Raw genomic sequence first — 22,252 nt, forward strand, 5'->3', positions numbered from 1 at the left:
ATTCACACTTTGATAATTAGGACTGTGCTTCTAGAGTGAGATAAGTAATCACAATAACCCAATTAACTAACTTGTAACGAAGAAATTACTGGGAGCTACTTCACTGTGCTGGAAACAATATGCACTAGGTTTTCTTCGAGTAACGCAATTGCTTCTTTTTTAAATCTTGGTGCATGATAGTAGAGACACCCTGGATAAATGACCCTGTCATGAAAATAACTGTAGCCCGTGAAAAATGTCTGTCCAGCGACAAAACTGTGGGCCAAATAAACCGAAGATAACCGCGAAATTTATTTATTTATTGGTTTATTTATTTATTTATTTATTTATTTATTTATTTATTTATTTATTTATTTATTTATTTATTTATTTATTTACGTAAACACAAACACGATCCTATAAGCTCTGCCTGCACTTCCCCACCTCTGCCGAGTGATCGACTTCGCACACCTCAAACACATACAATGTTTCCACATTGACTCCACTGTTGCTAACTTAGTAACAAAAAACGAAAAAAGAAACGTTTGTCTTCTCGGAAATTGGATAAACAACGGCACAAGACTACGCGAGCACGAACGCCAACTATTAGAAGCTAATTTATCTTGAAGATGCCCATGTACATAGGGTTTATACGAATATAAGGGGCGAGAAGACTAGGACAAAAATTCAAAACAAAATTTCACTTTGACATTAAGATTAAACGCACGGCACGTGCTCATAAAGTGCTCGCGATGAATGGTCGGTCTAAATAGCGAGGTTTCTTGCTGAGCAGAATAATGGAAGGTGCGCTCACACAAGCGGTGCCTTTCTTGTGTATTGTACATATCTGGAAAAGTTATCTTATTCTTTGACCATTGTATTTCCTGAGGAATTCGCAATTTTAAAAATAACCTGGTGCGGTGACACAGTGCCACGTTGATAGTCAGGAGGCGTCAAGTAGGTACATTGACGTGTCGGAGAGAGGACGAGTTCTCATTGCATTACATGAATTACAACTTCAATGTTCTAGTCTTATAGCCAGGGAAAAACCCAGCGATTGACAATTAACTCAGAGTTCTTTTTTTTTTGTTTACTACGAGCGGGTATGGACGTTCACGTGATTGAACGATGGACAAGGGCGGCTTACGCTGAACACCGCGACAATGTTTCATACACAACTGCAAGTGGTGTGGTGTCTTGCACTAAGTACGCGCGGACAAAAAAAGTTTAAATCAGGCTCTGTTTGGATTATCGAAACTTGCATGGAACCATGAGGTACTACCAGTGCCGTTTACAGCCGTGATTACAGGCACTGAGACGGTGACTGCACACATGGTCGACTGCAGTGTTATTTGTACAAGAAGCCGTACTCATGAGTGTGTTGGTTCCCTTTTTTTTTCTCTATAGGACACCACCTTTGTTGCTCTGCGTGTACCCTCGCGTGTGTTTTTTATAGTTCATCTCGTAATAGTACCCAGCTGACCATAATATACGGAATATTAACTAGCCCGATCTCATACCTTAATGCCGAATAGGGAGGTTCAGCATAAGTGGTCATAGCTGACCAATATATACGGAATATCAACTATAGCCCGGTCTCATACCTTAATGCCGAATAGGGAGGTTCAACATAAGTGGTTATACTTCAGAGCATTAGAAACAGCCTTCCAGTCGTCGAACACAACTGGCATGGCTGAGTTCAGATATGAAAGCGTCTCTACCTTGGGGTGCCTGTAGTTACAAGCACACACACCTATCCTCTATCCCACTTTTGGCTCACTATACAACTCGGAAGTGTTTTTAATTTGCTAGTTAGGTGCACCGATTGAATAGTAATTATTTCGAAAAATGGTTTTTCACTTAGCACCCCTTTTCGCCCTATATGGTTTAACCGTTTACTGCCGAAGCGGTAAATGTTTTAGTTTTTTTATGGTTATGATTCTGTTTGGGTTCAGAAAGGTTCTTAGAATAGCGGTGGAGCTTCGATTTCAGTTCTGGCTTAATAGTCCAGTTGGGGTGCGGTTTTGGTTGGGGTTATGGCTCGTTTCCACATGTCCATATTACTGCGCGTTTCAACTTTCTCACCTAATTAGAGAAGAAGGGGGAACCGAGGGGCTCGATTTTGTTACTCATGACCACATAAAGCCAACAGACAATGAAGCTAAGGAAAGAATCGCGGAAATTAAGTGTCGTTGAAATTGAAATGTAGGAAATAATGAAGACTTAATTTCCCCGATGCTTTCCTTGGTTTCATTGTCTATTCCCTTTATGTGGTCACCTATAATTGGGGCATTTCTACCGAGAAACAGTTTTCTATTTCTCGCGATACCGAACGAAGAGGAAAAAATAAACCATTGTGTAATAAAATGTAATTTTCACCTGTGTGATAGAGAACCACGGTGTGATGACCAGTTTCGCTAGCAATGTCAGAAAATAGTCCTTTAAGCACCCAGGACGTGTTGCTGCGTTTCGGAAAAAAAGTTTTAAAGAAAGCCCTTGCGTTCAATAAGGCTTACTTCATTAGTGCTGTTCTGCAAAGCTTACCTTCGACGGCCGCTAGTATATGTTCTGTTGAGGTAAACTGTAGTGTCGGTTTCGTTATTTATTTTGTCTAATTTGCAAATGACACCAGGTGAACCAAAAACAGTCCATATTGGTGACGTGGTGTTTAGAAACTAAAAAAAATGCAACGAAATACTTTTAAGCCATCCATACAAATTCAAAAGTGCGGCAAGTTTTTGACACTATCCTTTTCGTTGTATTCTATAGCAGTGTACTAAATATTTTCTTTTAAATTTATTGTTTTCATGCGTTTATCAGTAACAGCACTGACTAGGCTTCTTTTATTTCTGTGCATTCATGAATTATATTTAAGCAGCAGAATTATTGACAAGAATACCGTAGTCTAAGGAACGAAACGAATAAATATGAATTATAAACAATCCTTTAATTATAGTTTTCCACCATCCAGAGTTTCTCCTAATATATTCCATGTAACAGGGAAGGATTAAGGCACCGCCAAGCGCTAAATCGTTCAAGCGAGAAAGTTTCGGTTGCACGCTGTCTAACGTGGGCATCTAACCACCTAAAATTCCCAACAAATCTGAACACTTCTAAAAAAATTGTCGCAGTTTCACCTGAAAGGCGAAGCATCAATTGCGATAGCAAATTTGTAGAGAGCTATACGGAGTAATGATAGTAGCTTTATCAGCTGTATAAATTTGGACATGCAGCACCACCGACAACACGCAGAACTGTTGTCGACGCCGTCGGCGTTTTGCCCGCGTTCGCACAAAATGCGTGCGGCGTTGGTGACTGTTGCCGCAGCCTCTGATATAAATAGGCACTTGGTGCCGCAGCTACACGTCGCCTCCCTTCCCTCCCCCTCCCACCTACGGCCTTTCGTGCGTCAGAAGAAGGCGCGTTTGCTCTACATATATGGTGATTGTAAAGGAGGAAAGAGACGCCTACTTCTGCAGCCCTTAAGGGAGCACGGCGCAGAACGCGCGTTTGTTCTCCGCCGTGCGTTCACTCCCCGTGAAAGCGCGCGCCCCTCGCCCCCTTTCACTCGCACACACAGCGTTCGGCGGCGCGCGGCGACTATTTCATCTCCATTGACGTCATACGGAACCTCAAGGCGACGGCGACGGCGACGCTGACGGCAGAAATCTGCTTTGGAGTGTCCATATAATTGCTACCGCAATAAAAAAAAACCAATGTAACCGCACAACCAAGGTATCCTTGTCAACGGGAGTTTGCCCATTAAGACAAGGACGAACGTTACCTTAAGCCACCAAAGTGGATCTTGCACAGGGAGCAGTACTATATTTATTCAGCAGTAAACATGTTGAATGAAAATTCACACGACGTGCTTTACCTCGCAGAAACAAACTAGTGTACAATAGCAGACGCGCAGCGGGCTTCGGAGAAGAACGAGTCCTGTAACTTACTTCTTCATCGTCAGCTAGACAAATCGCGCACTCACTTTATAAGCATATTGTTCGTATGCGACGTGTCTAGCCTGCGAAGCATGTCAAGTGTTGGCTTGCACGAGAAAAATTATAACTGGATTTTTCAATGGGTCAAGCGTATTTATATAGATGAGAAGCACAACGACGTGGTTATCAATGGTTTATTTACTCAACAGTTTCGGTCGATCCACCGAAGGGATACAGGAGATTCTCTTAACAGCCTCTTTCTATCTCCAGGTAGAGAAATAGCACACAAAAAGAGAGGGGGAAAAGGGTGAGAAAGAAAGACGAAAAAAAGCTACGGGGAGAGCCAAGGGCCACGAGATTACTTGTTGGTAGCGGGGTTATTCACAGAGCATTCCCACGGTCAATGATGACGGGAATGTGCCGTGAGTAAGTTGCAACGATGACCCATTTATTCCCAGAAGATGATGTGGGAAACGGTCCGAGATCTAATCCGACATGGAAGAACGGTTCCACGGGGACGGTGATTGGCTGGAGATGACTGACAGGTAACACCTGAAGCGTTTTCCGACGCTGGCAGGAATTACAGGCAGCAACATAGCGTCGTACGGGGCCAGCTAGACCGGCCAATACAAGCGGCGCCTGACGCGACCGTACGCGCGAGATACACCAGGGTATCCTGCCGTGGGTGCGTCATGGAGCTCAAAGGGCACAGTCCATCGTAGATGTTTAGGCACGACAAGAAGGAGACCATATCCGCCAGGGAGGAAGTTCCTTCGGTATAGAATACCGTCCTGGAGGACATATCGGCGAACAGGGGCGTCAGTAGGTGTAGAGTTCAAACGCTCGATGAGTGCTCGCAGCGCTAAGTCCCGGTACTGTTCATCGGCGATGTTACAGAAGGCGGACACACAGGCAATGTCGGTCGCGGTGCTATGGTCGACATTGTCAGGCTGGTCGATCGGGTAGCGGGACATGTTCAGGCAATCAGCGTCCTTGTGGAGACGGCCAGATTTGTATATGACAGGATACGAATATTCTTGCAGGCTTAACGCCCAGCGACCAAGTCGTCCTGTAGGATCTTTCAGTGAGCATAACAAGCAAAGCACGTGGTGGCCTGTGACGGCTGAAAAGGTACGGCCATAAGAAAGGCAAGTCAGGACACTTGCGAAGCGGTTCATGTGGGAGGCAAAGTCGTTCGAAAAGACTACGACGTCGTCCAGGTAGCAAAGCCACGTGTGCCATTTGAGGCCTCTAAAAATGTTGTCCACGAGACGTTCGAAGGTGGCAGGCGCGTTAAAAAGGCCGAACGACCTCACGTTAAACTCACATAAACCACCTGGGTTAACAAACGTAGTCTTGGGACGGTCAGTTTCACTCATAGGGACCTGCCAGTACTCAGATCGAAGGTCCAAAGAGCACAAGAACCCTGCTCCTTGCAAGGCAGTCGAGGGCGTCATCGATTCTGGGCAGCGGATAAACATCTTTTCATGTGATCTTGCTAAGGCGCCTGTAATCAACGCCAAATCTAACGCTACCGTCCGTTTTCTCCACCAGCATAACTGGTAAGGCCCAGGGACTGTGCGAGGGCTTTATTACGCCGTGATGAAGCATATCGTTGACTTGGTCGTCAATGACACGGCGTTCAGCGTGAGAAACTCGGCATGGACGCTGGTGCAGGTGTGCCTGGGTGCCTGTATCAATGTGAACGATGGCGGATGTGCGGGCCAAGGAAGACTGCTTATGATCGAACGACAACCAAAAGCGGCCGATCAGCTCCTAGAGTTGGGTACGCTGGGCAGGCAGGAGTTTGGAATCAATTGATGGAAGGAATGCCTCTAACGAGGGCGAATCGGTGGTGGTAGCAATAGCAATGCTGTCGACGAGAACACCTATCGTGTCGTCAGACAGTTGAGTAGAGTAAGCGGAATCAATATCCTGAAGCCGACCTATACATACACCACGAAATAACCTGGCTGGGGAAGAGAACCGCATCGTGACATAAATGGATCAGCAAGAGTTTTCTACTGTGAGAACTGCAAAGGGCAGGAGGAAGCTTTTGCAACAGGTGAAGGCTTCGGAGGGTGCAAATAGGGTCTCGAATATCCTCAATGTAGGACGTGAACTTCTCGCCGGATTGCTCGGCGCGACCGCGTAAGCGTTGTTCCGCGCGGAGCTTTCGAACAGCGGGACGGCCGAAGACTACCGCGAAGCTGGTTTTAAAGGATGACTAATTGGCAATATTAGCTTCATGGTTGTGGAACTACAGCTGTGCTACGCCCGCCAGGTAAAAGCCGATATATCGGTCAAGGGCAAAAAACTGCGGAAGAAAAAAATTCACCAACGATTACGATACTCCCTAATGCGAAATTTGAGCGCAGCTATATACGTGTTCTCATTTCGCAATATATTGAAGCGAAGAATTTGAGAGAAACATGTTGCAGGGTCGGCAATCGGGGAACATCTTATATTCGGGTCAAGCACGTCGGCGTTTATAAATGACTCGTCGAAGGCTTCATTGTACTCGCTGGTACCGCTTGGCTTCCAGAAAGTACTACAGAATTCGCGTCGCACATACAATCATATTACAAAACAATCGCAAACCTCACCAATCGAAACAAGCGTGAACGAGGCCAAACCAAGCAAACCAAACTATCACGACCGAGAGCTGAATCGAGTAGGCGATAGTACGAAACAACCGGTCCGGCTGAGACCAGATACGAGTAAGCAGCGAGGGGTGCGACTGTTTTCACAACAAATCGGTGCAGGGGCGGGGCCTCGCCTCCCGATGACGTTTCACCATTTTCCTTTTTAGGGATCTCTGTTTGGCGGCGCTGTCGGTGTGCGGCTCCTCAGTTTGGATCAGCTCATTCCACGTGAGCGAGAAGTTGGCGCGCGTATCGTATTCGCGGCGTGCGTTGTTTTGTTTCGCTTGTGAAAGCGCGGAATGGAACGATGAGCGAGCCTCCTGACCGACAGAATGTGATTGAATATTACCTCCAAGGATTACATCATCATGAAGACGGCTACTCCCGTGGCTACCTGAAGTCAGACGATGAGCTTGAGCTTTTTGAGAGGTCTTTGGCTGCCGTCAACGAAAGGTATGTTGTGCGGACATCAAGAGACCTGAACAAGCCGTCTAAATGTAAGGATGTATCGACTGCTTCTTAATGTTTTGCTCCGCGCGTAGATTTATCATTGAAAATCGCAGTAGTAATTTTAACCAGGGACTCAAGCCGGCCAAACGACTTGTTTTCAGTTGCGGTTAGTGCGCAACACTAGACAATTTATTTATCTTGATTCGCCTAGCTTTTTGAAGATCGGGTTATCATTGTTCTGGTTACCGGTTCACAGTTCCCCTGGCACCGATTTCTTTTGGTTTGAAGTTTGAAGTTTGAAGTTTATTTTGCTTCCATTACAGAAACAAGGAGCAGGAGCAAAAGGCTACAAAGGCCTGACAAAGGGCTCCCGCTCCTGTTGACACTCAGCGTCAGCGGTACAAATGACAATACGAAATACATGTTCATATCAAATTAAATGTCACATAAGCAGTATACAGATCACATGATGTATGACATGTAGATTAAATCAAATTAATCCGGATAAGTGGCCCGGAATACAAAAGAAATATGCGCATTAAACAGTAGTTAAATACAGATGATTAAGAATCTGTAGAATAAATTTCCTGTGACTTCAGTAAAAAATAACATAGGAGACGAAAGTGAATTGCATAATTCAGTTAAAAATTAAAAAAAAGCATAACAGTATGACACGAAAATGATACACATCATGCATATTCCATTTGATGCTCTATAATATACAGTTTCATAGATTTTTTTGACAAAGTACAAAAATCAAGGGGACTTAGGCGATTTAGTAATTGCGGAACCTGGTAGCCTATATGTTGCCTGCCATAAACTGTTCTGAACTTCGGTATTACCCTAGTTTCATTGCGTAGGGAATACCGACATTTTGATTCGGATGATTTAGCTGTGTAGAGTTTGTTCGTTTTTATATGTTGGAATAGCCTATAGTAGTATATCTGGTTAGCTTTCAGTAAAGTGTGTTTAATAAACAAATCATGCGTTCGCAGATCTTGAAGCCTACCTGTGTAGTTTTCAAAGCATCTAAGGACTCTCTTTTGTAATATTATCAATTGTTGATAGTTTTTTGAGTATGTCGTACCCCAAACGAGCAAGCAATATGTAAGTCGAGAGTAGAACATGGAGTAATATAATACTTTTTTAAGCCAAAGCGGAATTAATTCCCGGATTCTGTTAAAGCATCCCGTGATTTTACTAAGTTCTGCAGATAATTTTTCTACATGTGTTGTCCAGGACATATCGCTTCTAAACCAAATGCCCAAGAACTTATGAGCTTCTACTTGTTCTATTTGCACATCTTGATACAATATTGTTAACTTAAAATTCATTGGTTTGTTAATAGGTGCAAAAATGATGTATTTAGTTTTGGTGATATTAAGTTGCAGTTTGTTGCTGTGCAACCACCACATAAGTAGTTTTAGGTAATTATTTATTGAAATCTGTAACGTTTGCAATGACTTTCCGGAAAAAAACACATTGGTATCATCAGCATACATAATTACACTTTGAGAATATGGTATGTAAGAAAGATCGTTTATGTACAGGTTAAACAACAAGGGTCCAAGTATAGATCCTTGTGGGACGCCCTGTAGTATCTTTAATTTCGGAGATTTGGAATTGTTAATAGATACATACTGATATCTGTCTTGTAAGTAACTTCGAATCAAGTCATGTGCTATCCCTCTTATTCCACAATCATACATCTTAGTCAGCAAAATGTCGTGGTTTACAGAATCAAAAGCTTTTCTTAAATCTAAAAAGAGACCAATGGTGTATAATCTTTGTTCAATGTTATTTATTATTTCATGCTTAATAGAGAGTAACGCTTCTTCACAGGATCTTTTTTTTCTAAACCCATATTGCACGTCAGACATAATAGAGTACTTTTGGACAAAACTATCAATGCGGACGTTTATGATTGTCTCAAAAATCTTTGACATCACCGGTAATACCGATATGGGTCGGTAATTATTAAAAGTGTAGTCTGTGCCACCTTTGTGCACCGGGCACACTCTAGCCAGCTTGAGTGCTTCTGGGAACACACCCTGTTCGAGCATACAGTTAATGACATGAGTTAAAGGACTGCAAATTATGTCCATTACGTGTTTCACGGCAGCTGGTTTGATATCGTCGTAGCCTGCAGCTGCATTATTCTTTAGGTTACGCATGATGTCTGTCAGTTCGTGCTCCGTAGCTGGTGTCAGTACAATAGAAGTAATTGAACTGCTTTTGTTGTACGCATCTACACTTGGATGTTCATTGTGCACAGTCGGACTATACTCTCCACTACGAATGAATTGGTGGTTAAGCACAGTAGCAGCTTCCTCATCATTTAGGATGCCTTGATTTGTGGTTACAACTATGGGTGCTGCATCATTCTTTCTTTGAGCAAGACTATTAACTGCCTGCCAGAACTTCTTTTTGTCGTTTGAAACTTGGGAGAACAAATTCTCATAGTAACATATTTTTGCATATCTAAGTTCCGCATTAAGCTTGTTTCGATATATTTTGAACTCAGCAAATTTCTGTGGGTCACGCGTCGTAACGAAAGAATGATACATGTTATTTTTAGCGGCAATCTTATTGAAAAGTAGGCGCGTAATCCACGGCTTTCTAATCTTTTTCTTGGAGGTACGCTTAGTTGTTTTAATAGGAAAGGCTAGCTCGTAACATGGCATGAAACTGGCATAGAAATTGTTATATGCTTGATTTACATCACTTTGCTCGAAAATCGGTTCCCAGTTTGTCTTTTCGATAAGAGAGCGGAAGTGAGCTAAAGAATTCGGGTTGATATTCCGATACGAGCACACGCCCATTTTTAAGCTTTTATCATTCGTCATTGGCAAGAAACAAAACGTCGGCAGATGATCACTTATGTCCACTGACAAGAGACCAGCATAGCTACTTGGGCCAGGTGCATTCGTAATGGCGACATCTAACAACGTCGCGCTATCCGCCGTAATGCGAGTGGCAAGACTGATAAGATTTTCACAGCCATAGGCATTTATAGTTCTCTTAAGTTCACGCGCATTAGTGTCATTTCCTAACATGTTAATATTCAAGTCACCCATTATCAGAAACATTGAACCAGTGTTATTTAGGTAGTTTAGTAGTTCATCAGTGAATTCAAAAAATGGTGTCTTATTTCCATTCGGAGGCCGATATATGACACATACGTAATAAGATTTCAAACACACAGTAAGACATTCTACATGTTCATTAATAGTGGTGAAACTTGAAATCACCTCGTATGGCCGATGTTCTCTAAGATACATAGCCACGCCTCCACCGCGCCCACTAGTACGTGTGATGCCTTGGTATATGTACCCTTCTAATTGGGGTGGCTTTTCACTTTGCGTTAGCCATGTCTCAGTAAACATCAACACATTGAATCTGATGTCCAGACTGCCAAGCAATTCTCGCAGGTCATCTCCTTTGCCTCTAATACTTCGTAGGTTTAGATGCAACGCTGCTATGAATTTATTTGGATTTAACTTAGAAACAGAAATATTAAATGAGTCATGATCGTGATACGTACAGCAGTTGTGACCGGGATTAGCCATGCCTGTCGGTATTAGTACACAGACTTGTGTTCAGATAAATCAAGGCATTCACTCGACCATTTTATCAACATCATCCAAACAGACGAGACGAAGGACAGGTGAAGTTTCATTTCGTCTAGCGAAAATTTTCCCACCAGCTGTCCACACAAATTTCCAGCTAGCAGCTCTTTTCTTTCTAATGGCAGCCCCGAGCAGCTGCTTTCCCTCTTTCGTCAAATGTTCATTGATGAACACTGGATTATGCTTGTCAAATCCAAGCATTGTTGTGTCAATTCTAGCCTTCTTTGATTTAGCAAGAATGGCATTCCTTTTGTCCCGCCGGACAAAACGAATAATAATGTTGGACTGGTCATGCCTAGCAGTAGGAACTCTGTGGCAGACGTCTATGTCTTGCTCTTCAATTTCCTCTTTTATCAGTTCTCCAATTTTTTTTACCACTGATATTGGTTCACTGTCAAGAGGTATTCCCTTGATTTCTAGATTGTTTAATCGCTGGTATTGCTCCAGTTCTTCCAGCCTGCGCGTCAGCTTTGCATTCTGTGACTTCAGTTCCTTGTTTTCACGCAGAATTTCACGCAAATCCTCTCTTATAAGCTTGAGTTCCTGCATATCATGCCTCAGTCCTTTAAGTTCATTCAAGGTATCCTTAATTTCATGCAACTCAGCGGCTAATTCACTCCGCAGATCATCAACCTGCTTTTTAGTCATGATATGTAGATACGTACGCTATTCAACCAAGCAACAAATACAAAGTCTGGGCAGGGCAGTTTTCGTTCGGCAGCAGTGCACACGTTCCACGCTTGGCAATATAAATAGAAATCAACAAGCCTCACCTGAAAAAGCAGATATCTTTTAGTTTGCGTGCTCAATGTGCACCGCCGCCGAACTGCAAACACCGGTAAGTTCGTGGGCGCTTTTTGTAGCCAGCCGTAGCGTCCACCGCCACCAAGTGGACGATGCCGATCGCCTTGTTATCACCGGGGGTGTAGCCGATCAAACCCGTCCGATGATAATGGGTCCGCCGGTTGAAGTATCTTGGCAAAATTTTCCCTTGGCCCACGCCTCGCAGCTTGAAACTTTCAAGGTCTGAAAAAGCAGATATCTTTTAGTTTGCGTGCTCAATGTGCACCGCCGCCGAACTGCAAACACCGGTAAGTTCGTGGGCGCTTTTTGTAGCCAGCCGTAGCGTCCACCGCCACCAAGTGGACGATGCCGATCGCCTTGTTATCACCGGGGGTGTAGCCGATCAAACCCGTCCGATGATAATGGGTCCGCCGGTTGAAGTATCTTGGCAAAATTTTCCCTTGGCCCACGCCTCGCAGCTTGAAACTTTCAAGGTCTGAAAAAGCAGATATCTTTTAGTTTGCGTGCTCAATGTGCACCGCCGCCGAACTTGGTTTGAGTGGAGTATTCTGGCTACCGCGGCATGACCCGACCCTCAGAAAGTTTGATAAATTTAAAAATCACTGAACTGATATTTTTCGGTTTCAGTCATGATTAGAACCGTGCATGCAAGCTAATTTTGACTTTAAAAAAATCAGAAAGTCTGCCCCTGTGCTCTTTACATAAATGCTTCAGAGCCGCGCTTGGCCGTATGTTTTGTTAGCATCTGCGCATGTTTTTTTTAACATGAGATGCAGGTGAAAGCCAGCTGTGCGGATTTGAGCGTCTTCTCGTGCGCACTTACTTCCCTTAGCTTGGTGGTTCACTTACGACTAAGGAGTCGGCTCCTGTGTCAACTTAGGTTGTGATCATGTGGCCATTGAAAAGCCCGTAAAGATAGGTAGTTATTCATCTTGCATTGCAGTTTTGGCATGGCTTCGACTCACTGCTGCATGGCATATTCCCGCTGTATTTACAGCATGTCGTGAGGTCTTCTCAAGGCGGTGCTTTCATTCTTTCGGCGCTTTGTGGAAATAGCGACATGTCATTACAACATCGTAGAGATCTTTCTAGCAACATATTTGTCCAGCATGCACGATTTTTGGCATTGTTCCGAAGAGCAACCGCAGGTCCGTAAGTTCCTGCTTTCAGTTTTCAGATATGGGCTCATAGACTGGCCACGGGTCGAGCCAATGTACTGTCGCCGCTGCGGTTGGAGTTAGCGGATTGGCGACGGCGATGGTCGTTGGAGGCTCTGCTGAGTAACAGGCAGGTAGTGGGTGATGTCACCAGGAATTTACGCTGTTGTGGAAGCGGTGCACTGACGACAAAGCCTCACAGTCCTATATTGTGGTATAGGCATCTTTGGTAGAAATGGCCCGCTTCTCTGCAGTGAAAGTGGAGCGGGCGATGCTCGGTTGTGCGCCATAGGTCTGAGCGCTCCATAAACCGAGCGCCGGTGGCAGCGATGAAATTGCGGAGATGCACATGACCCTAGCGTGGCCCTGGAGTATGAACGTAACGACGGAATGTAGTGGCGTAGTTTATCACTTCCGACTGCGGCAGTGGTGGTCGAGCAACTCGCAGTCACTGCTAGAGCTATTCGCAAACGGTCAGCAACCGAGGACAGTTGAGCATGTGATGAAGAGGACAACTGCATCTGCTCCCATAACACCGGTCTGCCATAAAGTCCCTATATAAGTTCCGCCATCCTTTGATCAACGCCGCTTCGCTCTCTCCTGTTTCTCGGATTGGACGATGATAGCGCGCGCTTTGACTTCTTTATATTTTGTTTTCTTTTCCGGCTCATATAAGGGACCCTCCCACCTCGACTGCCAACTCACTGCTTAAAATAAAGGTTTATTCATTCATTCATTCATTCATTCATTCATTCATTCATTCAGAGCCATGTTGAAAGTCCTCTGCGCAGCCGCAGTTGCCGGCGGCGGCGGCAGCGCGCACCCGGCCTAAAAGTTTCAAGATAGAGAAAGGAATTCAACAAGAGGGGACACTCCCATAGGGCCCAGTGGCCGAATTTACTGCAGCGTGCCAAGCGGTCGGCGTCAACCACTTCCGGTTTCGGGCGCGCGTATTTTGAACGCAAGCTAGCACACCGGCTGCGCCCCCCCCCTCCTTTTTTTTTGATCTTTGTGCAAAATCGTTTTATTTAGTAAAAATGATTGCGAACGATCTCGTAAAGTCCCATCGCATCTGTGCAATGTGCAATTTCACAAAGGAGACGCAAGACCTTTTGTGCAATGAGGAAATATTTATTTTGCTCTATATATAAGCTTGTTCCGCGATTTTGGTGCGTTCATCCAACGTTGTGACCCCAACAGGTAAGGCAATAGTTACTGTATGAAGCTCCACCGGACGGCACCAGCTGAAAAAGAAAGTAAATGACAAGCATGTTACATTTACAAGCACGTAACAGCATGTTACAAGCATGTGGCATTTTGGTATTTAGACATAGGAATACTGCGTGTAGAGGCGAAACGTGCGAAAGCGGTGAATGGGCGGCATTACAAACAAAAGCAATTCGCTTTTACATACATGGCGTAGAAAATACCCGACTCATCCCAAACATATATGAAAACATCTGATTTCCAAGCGTTCCCCAATTTCCGGGCATTATTTCCTGCACTTAGGCAGCACAAATACACGAGCGACTTCGCGTTTCCAAAACTTGGCCTCGGGCGACGCGACGGTACGCGACATACACAGACGGACGCAACAGGCACTCAAGACAAATGCGTGGGTGCAATGCCTTTTTTCAGTCCTTTAGAAGACAATTTTCGAATTACAAGTTTCTGATATGTTCGTCGTTCGCGCGTTCTGCCGGCGCCAGCACCACACCCCATGTTATCACTCTTGGCAATCGCCCATCGCGTTTTCAACAGGCGTGAGTACCGAAAGAAGGTATATGTTGTTGTGGAGCCACAAAAAACGTCACAGACTTGTCCCTCTAAGATTCATTACAGGCCAAACTAACTTTATCACCACGGCCGAGATGCTTATCGCTAACTGCGTCACAGCGCGCTGTGCGGCCAGCGTGCCTCAAAAGTACCCCAGAAAGTAACGAAATTACTTTTCAGTAATGTCTGGCGTCAGAGAAAGTGGCACAAACTTCTCCTAGCAAGATGCACTAGACTACACACCACGGCTGAGTTCTCGCTAACTGCGACACGGCGCCCTGTGCGGCCAGTGTGGCTCAAAAACCGAAATAAGTTACAACAGTCCCATAGGAAGCGTCGGAAACATGTCTCAGCACGATTCATTTACTCAAATTAACTGCGCCAGGATGGCCGAGCTGTTTTTCGCTAACTGCGTCTTAAGTCTCGGTCCCGTGCCGTAAGCCTAATTGCGTCGTAGACTGTGAAACAAGATTTCTCACCTTGCCGTATTCCAATAGTGCAGTGGTGTCTTGTCCCAGTGCAGAAGGAACGCAAGAATACGCCGAGAGCCCAATAAACCAGGTTACATTTAAAAAAGAAAAAAAGAATGAGACAGACGGGTCGCCGCGCGCGAGCGCTCAAACGCGCGCGCAGCCATCCTCGCTGGCTTCGGGGGAGTGTCTGGCAGATGACGCATGTATCTGCCGCGTCATTGACCTGTGGCTAGGTAAGGCAAGGAAAATAAGTCGCAAAGCTTAAGTTCATTTATACGCAAAACGTTTTAGTTTTCGCGGCAAAGAATTAAAAAAAAAATAATTGAATGCCTGTTAACTTAAGTTCACTTTCTTTTTTTTTTCGATGCTCGCGGCAGCTAACGTTCGGTGTCAAAAGTATAGCGTGACGTATGGTGACGTGTTTCCTGTTGCCAGTTTTTGCCGAGTGTCCCCTCTTGTTGAATTTCTTTCTCTATGCATGTATCTGGCACGTCATTGACCTGTGGCTAGGTAAGGCAAGGAAAATAAGTCGCAAAGCTTAAATTCATTTATACGCAAAACGTTTTAGTTTTCGCGGCAAAGAATTAAAAAAAATAAATCAATGCCTGTTAACTTAAGTTCACTTTCTTTTTTTTATGCTCGCGGCAGCTAACGTTTGGTGTCAAAAGTATAGCGTGCCGTATGGTGACGTGTTTCCTGTTGCCAGTTTTTGCCGAGTGTCCCCTCTTGTTGAAATTCTTTCTCTATGCTTTCAACGTGGACTTTCTAGGGCCGCCACCGTCGACTTGCTTTCGCAAGGAAAAAATAAAGAAAAACGCACGCGCTTTAGGAGAGGAGACGACGGAGGAAAGAGTAGATGGCGGTACTTTTCTTATATAGGGAGTTTAGTCTGACAGTCTCGCGCAGGCCTTCGGTGCGTAGTAATTGAACTTAAGGCGGCGTAAGTAAGGCGGCGCCTTGAAGTTTCCTCTCGCGGTGCGAGTAAGCTGCGAAGTGAACAAGAGATGGCAGTGCCGGCGCTCGCATCGCGCAAGCGGATACCTATGGCGCGCGCAACGCTATCGATTATATTCGGCCACTGCTCAGCCAGACGAGTCATGCTGAGTCACTCGCGTTTCACGAGATAGCGATAACGCGGCCTTGAGCGTGCGCTCATCACCATTCGCAGGTCGCGTATGTTGTCTCCAAGTAGAAAGCAAGCGCGTGGGCGCCAATACACGATGGCTCATTTGATTTCCCGAGGACAAACACCCTAGCTAAAGAAGCTTACGCCAGCTTGTGCGTATGCAGACGACGGAAGCGAGAAAGAATTTTGATGGAATAATCGTACGCTTTGAGCTAGCTGCGTTATTTTTACTGGGGAGGAAAACTGTTTTGCTTTATCAAGCACGCTAGGTTCAATGCCTACATTACAGTTTCTTAGGCGAAACGTCAAATTCGCGTCACGTTACCAGAGCAAATCGGGGCCATCAGCGCCATCTTGTAAGCATCGCGCCTACGTCACGCCTGGATGAAAATGGCGGAATGTCCCGAATAGAGCCTCTAGTTAGGGCGCCTACAAGCGCAGCATGCCCGACATGCAAGTTGCATATAGCAGTTGCATGCTGCATGTAAGTGAACGTGGTTAACTCAAGCAGGCTTGCTGACTGTCACCAGCCCGTTTTACAGCGTAAGCTGCTATGGGATCATTATAATAGCGGTTTCGCCCGCTATCACCCGAAATGCGAAAAAAAGTACCCGGTCTCCGCCGGGATCGAGCCCAGGCCCGCTGCGTGGGAGTTGCATACTTTACTATTGAGCCACGCAAGCACTTGCTATAAGCGTCAGAAAAAGGCCCTATAAACGCGCCGTAGGCAGGCGCGCAGGTGCAGACGACCGGAGCCTCCGCCAGTATGCTGGCGCCATCTAGTTAAGGCGCCTGCTAAAGCTGCATGCACAGGCGCAGACGACAAGATGTGATTCAGACAAGGGGCGCAATAAACGCGATCCCGATGTGAGATGTGCGCCACGTATTTTGTATACATCTTCGGCACACGTTATGGCGTCTCCTCGCAAGGTACGAACCGCTGCTAAAGAAGCGAATCGTAGAGCTACGTGTGCGGCTACAACCAGGCATCATAGGACTCAGCAGACTGCTGTGCAGCGAGTGTTACAAGCCGCAGCTCGCCGTCGACGCCGGGCGGACAGTTGAGATCGTTATCGTCAAAACGAGACGAAGAGACTTTGCCGCTAAGACCCTGCTGTGCATGGTGCCGAAATTGGAGCTACTGTTGAGCCACTCCCCCAGCTAACGCGGTTACTGTGCTGCGTGTGCCGCGCTGGCCTGTGACTTTTTTCTCGCGGGCACACTGATCTCATTCTCAACCGACTCCAGGAGCATACTCAATGATGGATAGTCCGTGGCCGCTTGTCCCACATTGTGATGACAGGTTCTGGTTTAGTGTTGCGCACTCAAGGACAACCTTGGTGCGAGTAATAGACAGAGCCGTTTGTACACTTATAACACATTATCACTTGTATGGCGCATATTTATTTTTATTTATTTATTTTTTGTTTATTTATGAAAGAGTAAAGGAAAAAAATGCGTTCAAAGGTTTAGGGTCACTAAGTAATATAATGTTCCGCCCGTTCATGACGCGCTAAATATAAAGTCACGATGATTGTGACACACGGATCTACCCGGGCAGTTGCGTCGGCTCAGACGACGGGGTGGTAGCCGAGGGTGCGGTGGAGAATGAATCGCAAAGCTCATTGTCGACGCTGCCTGCCACGTCAAGCTCAGTTGTGTGACCAGTACGGTCGATGAGTGGGTTGGAGCTAGGTTCTCCTGGAGACGTCGGTGAGACCGGGTGCGGAACTGCGTCAACAACGGTCAACGGAGACCGGGTCGTGGGCCAAGGCCGTGTCCTCTCGCCTGACCGGCCAGTCCACTCCGTGACGTCCACACCGCTAGACCGTTGACCGTCGTCCGTGAACGTTCCCGGAACAGTCTGATCCGTGGGCCGTGAACATTCCCGGAACAGTCTGGTCCGTTGTCCGTGAACGTCCCCAGAACAGTCTGGTCCGTTGTCCGTGAGCGTCTCCGGGACAGCCTGGCTCCTTCGGACAGCAGGGCTGCCTCCTGGCTTCGTCTCGAGGCGCGCTGTGGCCACTTCCCGAACCGGCACCGCCTCCTTGCCGCCAGCCTTTTCGAGCCCCCCAGCTCACGCTCTCCTTCGGCCGTGCCTCGTGCTTTCCTCTTCCTTTTCTCTTTTCTTCTCAGTTTTGTTTCTCTTTTGGTCTCCTCTTGCGTTGGTCCCACAACACCACAAGTGCACGGTCACGCGTATATTACACATATACATATACGGGACTATCCGAACCAAAATATCACTTCAAACTCAAGTTTCTTTAAGACGACAGTCTTTCTTGGGCTACCTACACGCGAAAAATTGCCCGCATGTCTGCCTGCTTCGCTGCAAATGAGGTCGAAAGACGATAGTATTCTGCCGCCCCCTATTCGTAACACCCTCTCTTCTCTCCCCTCCCAACCATCACGCTCTTCTCCTGCCACCTCATGATGGATGAAATGGAGGTTTTGCTTAATTCAATTGAAATTTCCCGTGTTCGCCCTGCACTAGCGCCATCTGGAGTGACGTTTTATTACGGCTACAGAGCTGCGGCTTCAGTAGACTTTTTTAACCCGCAGCGTCTCTTCAACACCATTTCTAACACGTTGATTTTTTTCATTTGCAGCATTTCGTTCAATTCAAATTTCCCGCGTTTGCCTTGCTCTCGCGCCATCTGTTGGGACATTTTATTACTGTTGGCTTAAAGCCGGCTACAGAGCCGCGGCTTCAGTTGGCTTGTTTTTAACGTGTAGCGTCTCTTCGACACCGTTTCTAACGCCTTGATTTTTCATTTCCAGTGTTTCATTTTTTTTTCATTTCTTTCTGTCTCTATCTCTCTCTCTCTATATGTGTTTCTCTTTCTTTTTTTCTCTCTCTCTTTCTTTAAATGTCTGTCTCTTTCTCGCTCTCATTTTCTCTTTCTCTCGCCCATAGCAAGTTCTGTTACAATCGTTGGTACAACGCAATCATATGGTTCCCATAAATGCATGTTCTACAAGCGTGGGTGTATAGCCTAGCTCTAGAAAACGCGAAACCGGCGCGGACCCACTTTTGTGATGCTTTTACATGCACAAATGGGCTACTTGACGGTTAATACGAGTTAAACAACAGATGGCAGGTGTGGCAGAAACACCTGCACCAAAGACTGGTCTTTGTGTAGGTGTGTGATTCCCTCTCTCTGTGGTTAGGAAACCTGTGAAAAACGCTTCAGTGCATATGGTACTTGCTACTTTGGAAAACAATTATGTGACTGAGTGGTTTAAATGAAAGTGTGTATAACCTAGTGGTTATGACTCTCGCCTTTTGACCGTGGGTACCCGGGTTCGGATCTCGTCCCAACAAGAAAGTTTATTTTATTTATTTATTACTCTCGCTCTCTGTTTATCTCTCTTTCCCCCTCTGCACATCCTCTCCTCATGCTTGGTTTTGCCGGGCAGTTGAATCGAGTGACAGACAGAAGGAGACAAAGTTTTTCGCGTTTAGGTAGCCCAAGATAGAGTTGAGTCTTCGAAACTTTGTCTGTCTGTGGCCAAACCGACCAAGCTACTCGCACTGGTGGCACGGGGTCATACACGTCAACAACATACAACGCAAAGGAAAACTCAGGCCTATTTGAGGCAACATATATGTACATAACCATGATCTGCAGCGTTCATTTAATTATTAATACACATTGGGCTGGTTTTTACGTTAGTAAATGAAAAATCAACGCGTTAGAAATGGTGTCGAAGAGACGCTACGTGTTAAAAACAAGACGACTGAAGCCACGGCTCTGTAGCCGGCTTTAAGCCAACAGTAATAAAAGGTCCCAACAGATGGTGCGAGAGCAGGGCGAACGCGGGAAATTTGAACTGAATTCAGCAAAACCTCCATTGCATCCATCGCGGGAAGAGTGAGAGGGCAGGGGAAGACCGAGAGGGATGCGAGGGGGGAGAAGAGAGGGTGTTACGTGTCAGGGGCAGGAGAAGACTATCGTCTTTCGACGTCATTTGCAGCGAAGCAAGCATATATGCGGCCTTTTTTTCTTTGTGTCGTCGTGTCTCAAAGCACTGCCCGGTATATGTGAAACTGAATAAAGAATGGCTCCGGATTAATTTTGCAATTTGGTGTTAAACAAACAGCAACTAAATCCAAATAAACGGAAGATTCTGCCTTTCGTCTTCATTAAAATGACGCCGCCGAGGTCGGCCAAAAACAGCAGGGCCTGTTGAGCAGCACAACGACAAAGCATCTCACTCCCCAGGGAACGGCTAAAGTCAGCGTTCAAATCAGTCGGTAATTTTCTTCAAATAATATAGATTTGAAAGCATCGATGGTACATGGTCCTAGGTTTATTTCCTCTAGCGCTGGCTCAACACCTTTGGATCAGCCACTGTGCCAAGTCGGTGAAAAGGCTTTCGAGTGATGGCTTCAAGAAGTTCACAAGATATTAAATACACATCGCTTACAGAAGAACGGCCGTGCAAGGTCTTAAGTCCTCTTTGCCCTGACTCAGCTTGCATTTTGGTTGTGATTACATACTGTATTATAAATCTAATCATTTCGTGCTGCACACTGCAACATATGGAATCTTTCGCTACTGTGTGAGCAGGAAAAAATTATGTACACCACACGCAAAGGAAGTCGATGCTATATGATGTATTTTGCAGAGATGTCGCAGTTTGTGGTTCCTCAAAGCGTTATCAGGTTGACCAAGGCCTGTGTGTAAGGTGGTGCAGCTGTATGTGTGACCACAGCAGCAACACAAAGCCGGTACTCCGATAGCGTAGCATTAAAATGTGTGCGACCTGGTCCGATAATTAAATCAGTGTAATGTCGGAAAGAGTGTGCACCACAATAGTGTTTACGAACATATGATTGGCCATTGTGGGATTGTTTTGTAGGTGGGGCAGTCTAATACAGCGTCTGAAAGCACTAGCTGTCCGACTGGAAGATTGCGAGAAACGTGCTCCTGGGACACACGGGATAAAGGCAGGGAAAATCGGATTGGCGTATGCACAAGAGGCTATCATGTGATGATTGCTAATGAGATTTGATCATCACCAAATACAATAGATAAAGTGGAAGCGATTGTAGTTTAATGATCTTGTGGATACTGCGCTGGATACTGCGCTGGAAGCAGAGGTTCAATCTGACTACTGTTCTACGCATTTCCTGTTCTACTGGACAACGTATTTACTTTTATTGGAGATGACTAAAAGTGCCTGCAATGAGGCTAATAATGTTTCGCAATAAATTTCTCTATGTTCGCAACACACAATATCTCGCAACGGGGAAGACAATGGCTGCATACCGTGCCCCACAACACAAGTATCCAAAAAATGCACGCGTGAGAAGCCTAAATCCAGAACATCCTGGGAATCTAGTCGATCAAAGTAATTTAAAAATCCCCATATTTGAACATAGTAGTAGGCTACAGTGCGGAACCGATGCAGACAAAGGAGGCACACTAAGTACACAGACGCAGCGCTGAATCTGTGTACTGTTAAAGTTGGCCATGTAAAAATTTTCTTACCCTTCTTATATCGCGATCCGTATCAGATTTTCTGATTTCCTGCGCTCTATTTTCCACAACTAAAAAAGCACACGAAAAGAGACTCGCAACAAGCGGCACTAACGTCGCCATATTTTCACCTCCAGGATTTCTAGGCAACCTTTTCCGTTCACTCGATAGTCTGTTACAGATGTTTAGAAACAGCGGTGACTGTCGCCCTGATGACCTTTTGAAACGCTCTCATTATAATACATCTGCCTGCTTCGCATGTCTTCTATAGGTCACGAGATAAAATTTCTTTCTCGAGCAGACCTCGGCGTGTGTCGGTCTCGGAGAAGAAAGGACACCACTTATTTCTGCTTTGATTTCAGGTGGAAAAATGCACTGCATTCACCACTACTTTTGTAGATTGCCCCCAGAATTGAGGTGTGGGAATAACATAAATTCCAAATACGAATGGGAAAAAAATTGCAATACGGCTTATGTTCAATTAAAAAATTTATTCAAAATTTTGGAACATTTCTTGTGTTTGCATATATAAAATAACACTTCCGCGAGTCTCAAGGCAGAAAACACGCGTGCACAAGGACTATGGCAATTGATTTTGCCGCTGGAAATCCATGGTGTGTTGCAGAGCTAACAGTTCCCGAACAAGCAGGCAAGACGAAAAACATAAAAGCAATCATTTCTTTCGCGTGTTAGTAAAGACTTCCTCGCTTTCAGGCAGCTTATATACTAACTTGTTGCCTCTATTTAGGCACAGGAGTTTATTATTTGACCATTCTAAACATGTTTTCA

General features: G+C 45.4%; 1 long non-coding RNA gene across 1 annotated transcript; it reads right to left on the reverse strand.

Moving 5' to 3' along the window:
• Positions 1–2,358: 2,358 nt before the first annotated feature.
• LOC125940283 (uncharacterized) lies at positions 2,359–21,613 on the reverse strand. The gene is made up of 3 exons (XR_007463511.1): positions 21,476–21,613; positions 2,524–2,654; positions 2,359–2,441 (listed from the first exon to the last, which is right to left on the reverse strand). It is a non-coding gene; the product is annotated as an uncharacterized LOC125940283 (long non-coding RNA).
• Positions 21,614–22,252: the final 639 nt, after the last annotated feature.

Source organism: Dermacentor silvarum, chromosome 9 (assembly GCF_013339745.2).
Source record: "Dermacentor silvarum isolate Dsil-2018 chromosome 9, BIME_Dsil_1.4, whole genome shotgun sequence".
NCBI lineage: Eukaryota > Metazoa > Arthropoda > Arachnida > Ixodida > Ixodidae > Dermacentor > Dermacentor silvarum.